Source organism: Colletes latitarsis, unplaced genomic scaffold (assembly GCF_051014445.1).
Source record: "Colletes latitarsis isolate SP2378_abdomen unplaced genomic scaffold, iyColLati1 scaffold0013, whole genome shotgun sequence".
NCBI lineage: Eukaryota > Metazoa > Arthropoda > Insecta > Hymenoptera > Colletidae > Colletes > Colletes latitarsis.
In genome coordinates, this window is record NW_027488368.1 from 1,104,696 (window position 1) to 1,111,477 (window position 6,782).

Consider the following 6,782-nt stretch of genomic DNA (forward strand, 5'->3'; position numbering starts at 1 on the left):
TTACGTATTAATGTGGTACCACACTGAAATAGTCAATTAAACCCGGATTCGATCAATATTTTAGAGGACAACACCGGTTAGGTTTGTGTTAGGTCTGGTATTTGCAGTCATCTGCCTGATACTTCCGCACCTTTCGCATACTTGTTGGCCAGGTCCTGGGTTCTTTTCTGGTTATTATCACGTCCTAATGTTGCACCACACAGAAGTAGTCCATAAAACCTGGTTCCGATTAATATTTTAGAGGATAACCCCGGTTAGGTCTGGGTTGCGCCTGGTATTTGCAGTCATCTGCCTGATACTTTCGCAACTTTCGCATACTTGTTGGCCAGGTCCTGGGTTTTTTTCTGGTTAGGATCACGTATTAATGTGGTACCACACTGAAACAGTCACGTAAACCTGGTTTCGAACAATATTTCAGAGGATAACACCGGTTAGGTCTGGGTTACGTCTGGTATATGCAATCATCTGCCTCACAACTTTCGCATTTTTCGCATATTTGTTGGCCAGATCCTTGGCTTTATCTGATTTGGATCACGTAGTAATGTGGTACCACACTGTAACAGCCAACTAATCCTGGTTTCGATCAATATTTCAGAGGATAACACAGGTTAGGTCTGGGTTGCGTCTGGTATTTGCAATTATCTGCCTGATACTTTCGCATTTTTCGCATACTTGAGTGGCCAGATCCTGGGTTTTTCCTGGTATGGATCGCGTAGATATGTGGTTCCACATCGAAACAGTCAATTAAGCCTGGTTACGATTAATATTTTAAAGGATAACGCCGGTTATGCCTGGGTTAGATCTGGTATTTGCAATCATCTGCCTCATACTTTCGCATCTTTCGCATACTTGTTGGCCAGATCCTGGGTTTTTTTCTGGTTATTATCACGTCCTAATGTTGCACCACACAGAAGTAGTCCATAAAACCTGGTTCCGATTAATATTTTAGAGGATAACGCCGGTTAGGTCTGGGTTGCGCCTGGTATTTGCAGTCATCTGCCTGATACTTTTGCAACTTTCGCATACTTGTTGGCCAGGTCCTGGGTTTTTTTTTCTGGTTAGGATCACGTATTAATGTGGTACCACACTGAAACAGTCAAGTAAACCTGGTTTCGAACAATATTTCAAAGGATAACACCGGTTAGGTCTGGGTTACGACTGGTATATGCAATCATCTGCCTCACAACTTTCGCATTTTTCGCATATTTGTTGGCCAGATCCTTGGCTTTATCCGATTTGGATCACGTAGTAATGTGGTACCACACTGTAACAGTCAACTAATCCTGGTTTCGATCAATATTTCAGAGGATAACACAGGTTAGGTCTGGGTTGCGTCTGGTATTTGCTATTATCTGCCTCATACTTTCGCATTTTTCGCATACTTGTGGCCAGATCCAGGGGTTTTTCTGGTTAGGATCACGTATTAATGTGGTACCACACTGAAATAGTCAATTAAACCTGGATTCGATCAATATTTTAGAGGACAACACCGGTTAGGTTTGTGTTAGGTCTGGTATTTGCAATCATCTGGCTCATACTTTCGCATTTTTCGCATACTTGTCGGCCAGATCCTGGGTTTTTTTCTGGTTAGGATCTCGTATTAATGTGGTACCACACTGAAATAGTCAATTAAACCTGGATTCGATCAATATTTTAGAGGACAACACCGGTTAGGTTTGTGTTAGGTCTAGTATTTGCAATCATCGGGCTCATACTTTCGCATTGTTCGCATACTTGTTGGCCAGATCCTGGGTTTTTTCTGGTTAGGATCACGTATTAATGTGGTACCACACTGAAATAGTCAATTAAACCCGGATTCGATCAATATTTTAGAGGACAACACCGGTTATGTTTGTGTTAGGTCTGGTATTTGCAGTCATCTGCCTGATACTTCCGCACCTTTCGCATACTTGTTGGCCAGGTCCTGGGTTCTTTTCTGGTTAGGATCACGTATTAATGTGGTACCACACTGAAACAGTCAAGTAAACCTGGTTTCGAACAATATTTCAGAGGATAACACCGGTTAGGTCTGTGTTACGACTGGTATATGCAATCATCTGCCTCATACTTTCGCATTTTTCGCATACTTGTTGGCCAGATCCTGGCTTTTTTCTGGATTGGATCCCGTAGTAATGTGGTTCCGCACCGAAACTGTCAATTAATCCTGGTTGCGATTAATATTTTTGAGGATAACGCCGGTTATGTCTGTGTTAGGTCTGGTATTTGCCCTCATCTGGCTCGTACTTTCGCTTTTTTCGCATACTTGTTGGCCAGATCCAGCGCTTTTTCTGATTTGGATCCCGTACTAATGTGGTACCACACCGAAACAGTCAATTAAACCTGGTTGCGAATAATATTTTAGAGGATAAAGCCGGTTATGTCTCGGTTAGGTCTGGGATTTGCCCTCATCTGCCTCGTACTTTCGCATTTTTCGCATAGTTGCTGGCCAGATCCTGGGCTTTTTCTGGTTTGGAGCACGTAGTAATGCGGTATCACACCGAAACAGTCAATTAAACCCGGTTGCGATTAATATTTTGGAGGATAACGCCGGTTATGTCTTGGTTAGCACTGGGATTTGCCCTCATCTGGTTCGTACTCTCGCATTTTTCGCATACTTGTTGGCCAGATCCTGGCTTTTTTTCTGGTTTGGAGCACGTAGTAATGTGGTACCACACTGAAAAAGTCAATGAAAGCTTGTTCCGATTAGTATTTTAGTGGATAACGCTGGTTATGACTGGGTTAGTTATGGTATTTCCAATCATCCGGCTCATACTTTCGCGTTTTTCGCATACTTGTTGGCCAGATCCTGGCCTCTTTCTGATTTGGATCCCGTAGTAATGTGGTTCCACACCGAAACAGTCAATCAAACCTGGTTGCGATTAATATTTTAGAAGATAACGCCGGTTATGTTTGGGTCAGTTCTGGTATTTGCAATCACCTGGCACATACTTTCGCTTTTTTCGCGTACTTTTTGGCCAGATCATGGGATATTTCTGGTTTGGATCAGGTAGTAATGCCGTAACACACTGAAACAGTCAATAAAAGCTGGTTCCGATTAGTATTTTAGAGGTTAACGCCTGTTATTCCTCGGTTAGGTCTCGGATTTGCCGTCATCTGGCTCGTACTTTCGCGTTTTTCGCATAGTTGTTGGCCAGATCCTGGGTTTTCTCTGGTTTGGAGCACGTAGTAATGTGGTACCACACTGAGACAGTCAATAAATCTGGTTCAGATTAATATTTTAGAGGATAACGCCGGTTATGACTGGGTTAGTTCTGGTATTTGCAACCATCTGGCTCGTACTTTCGCGTTTTTCGCATACTTGTTGGCCAGATCCTGGGACTTTTTCTGGATAGCATCACGTATTAATGTGGTACCACACTGAAATAGTCAATAAAACCTGGTTTCGATCAATATTTTAGGAGATAATACCGGTTAGATCTGGGTTACGTCTGGTATTCGCAATCATCTGGCTCATACTTTCGTATTTTTCGCATATTTGTTGGCCAGATCCTGGGGTTTTTCTGGTTTGGATCGCGTAGATATGTGGTTCCACATCGAAACAGTCAATCAAGCCTGGTTACGATTAATATTTTAAAGGATAACGCCGGTTATGCCTGGGTTAGATATGGTATTTGCAATCATCTGCCTCATACTTTCGCATCTTTCGCATACTTGTTGGCCAGATCCTGGGTTTTTTTCTGGTTATTATCACGTCCTAATGTTGCACCACACAGAAGTAGTCCATAAAACCTGGTTCCGATTAATATTTTAGAGGATAACCCCGGTTAGGTCTGGGTTGCGCCTGGTATTTGCAGTCATCTGCTTGATACTTTCGCAACTTTCGCATACTTGTTGGCCAGGTCCTGGGTTTTTTTTCTGGTTAGGATCACGTAGTAATGTGGTACCACACTGTAACAGTCAACTAATCCTGGTTTCGATCAATATTTCAGAGGATAACACAGGTTAGGTCTGGGTTGCGTCTGGTATTTGCAATTATCTGCCTCATACTTTCGCATTTTTCGCATACTTGAGTGCCCAGATCCTGGGTTTTTCCTGGTATGGATCGCGTAGATATGTGGTTCCACATCGAAACAGTCAATTAAGCTTGGTTACGATTAATATTTTAAAGGATAACGCCGGTTATGCCTGGGTTAGATCTGGTATTTGCAATCATCTGCCTCATACTTTCGCATCTTTCGCATACTTGTTGGCCAGATCCTGGGTTTTTTTCTGGTTATTATCACGTCCTAATGTTGCACCACACAGAAGTAGTCCATAAAACCTGGTTCCGATTAATATTTTAGAGGATAACGCCGGTTAGGTCTGGGTTGCGCCTGGTATTTGCAGTCATCTGCCTGATACTTTCGCAACTTTCGCATACTTGTTGGCCAGGTCCTGGGTTTTTTTTTCTGGTTAGGATCACGTATTAATGTGGTACCACACTGAAACAGTCAAGTAAACCTGGTTTCGAACAATATTTCAGAGGATAACACCGGTTAGGTCTGGGTTACGACTGGTATATGCAATCATCTGCCTCACAACTTTCGCATTTTTCGCATATTTGTTGGCCAGATCCTTGGCTTTATCTGATTTGGATCACGTAGTAATGTGGTACCACACTGTAACAGTCAACTAATCCTGGTTTCGATCAATATTTCAGAGGATAACACAGGTTAGGTCTGGGTTGCGTCTGGTATTTGCTATTATCTGCCTCATACTTTCGCATTTTTCGCATACTTGTGGCCAGATCCAGGGGTTTTTCTGGTTAGGATCACGTATTAATGTGGTACCACACTGAAATAGTCAATTAAACCTGGATTCGATCAATATTTTAGAGGACAACACCGGTTAGGTTTGTGTTAGGTCTGGTATTTGCAATCATCTGGCTCATACTTTCGCATTTTTCGCATACTTGTTGGCCAGATCCTGGGTTTTTTTCTGGTTAGGATCTCGTATTAATGTGGTACCACACTGAAATAGTCAATTAAACCTGGATTCGATCAATATTTTAGAGGACAACACCGGTTAGGTTTGTGTTAGGTCTAGTATTTGCAATCATCGGGCTCATACTTTCGCATTGTTCGCATACTTGTTGGCCAGATCCTGGGTTTTTTCTGGTTAGGATTACGTATTAATGTGGTACCACACTGAAATAGTCAATTAAACCCGGATTCGATCAATATTTTAGAGGACAACACCGGTTAGGTTTGTGTTAGGTCTGGTATTTGCAGTCATCTGCCTGATACTTCCGCACCTTTCGCATACTTGTTGGCCAGGTCCTGGGTTCTTTTCTGGTTATTATCACGTCCTAATGTTGCACCACACAGAAGTAGTCCATAAAACCTGGTTCCGATTAATATTTTAGAGGATAACCCCGGTTAGGTCTGGGTTGCGCCTGGTATTTGCAGTCATCTGCCTGATACTTTCGCAACTTTCGCATACTTGTTGGCCAGGTCCTGGGTTTTTTTCTGGTTAGGATCACGTATTAATGTGGTACCACACTGAAACAGTCACGTAAACCTGGTTTCGAACAATATTTCAGAGGATAACACCGGTTAGGTCTGGGTTACGACTGGTATATGCAATCATCTGCCTCACAACTTTCGCATTTTTCGCATATTTGTTGGCCAGATCCTTGGCTTTATCTGATTTGGATCACGTAGTAATGTGGTACCACACTGTAACAGCCTACTAATCCTGGTTTCGATCAATATTTCAGAGGATAACACAGGTTAGGTCTGGGTTGCGTCTGGTATTTGCAATTATCTGCCTCATACTTTCGCATTTTTCGCATACTTGAGTGGCCAGATCCTGGGTTTTTCCTGGTATGGATCGCGTAGATATGTGGTTCCACATCGAAACAGTCAATTAAGCCTGGTTACGATTAATATTTTAAAGGATAACACCGGTTATGCCTGGGTTAGATCTGGTATTTGCAATCATCTGCCTCATACTTTCGCATCTTTCGCATACTTGTTGGCCAGATCCTGGTTTTTTTTCTGGTTATTATCACGTCCTAATGTTGCACCACACAGAAGTAGTCCATAAAACCTGGTTCCGATTAATATTTTAGAGGATAACGCCGGTTAGGTCTGGGTTGCGCCTGGTATTTGCAGTCATCTGCCTGATACTTTTGCAACTTTCGCATACTTGTTGGCCAGGTCCTGGGTTTTTTTTTCTGGTTAGGATCACGTATTAATGTGGTACCACACTGAAACAGTCAAGTAAACCTGGTTTCGAACAATATTTCAAAGGATAACACCGGTTAGGTCTGGGTTACGACTGGTATATGCAATCATCTGCCTCACAACTTTCGCATTTTTCGCATATTTGTTGGCCAGATCCTTGGCTTTATCCGATTTGGATCACGTAGTAATGTGGTACCACACTGTAACAGTCAACTAATCCTGGTTTCGATCAATATTTCAGAGGATAACACAGGTTAGGTCTGGGTTGCGTCTGGTATTTGCTATTATCTGCCTCATACTTTCGCATTTTTCGCATACTTGTGGCCAGATCCAGGGGTTTTTCTGGTTAGGATCACGTATTAATGTGGTACCACACTGAAATAGTCAATTAAACCTGGATTCGATCAATATTTTAGAGGACAACACCGGTTAGGTTTGTGTTAGGTCTGGTATTTGCAATCATCTGGCTCATACTTTCGCATTTTTCGCATACTTGTTGGCCAGATCCTGGGTTTTTTTCTGGTTAGGATCTCGTATTAATGTGGTACCACACTGAAATAGTCAATTAAACCTGGATTCGATCAATATTTTAGA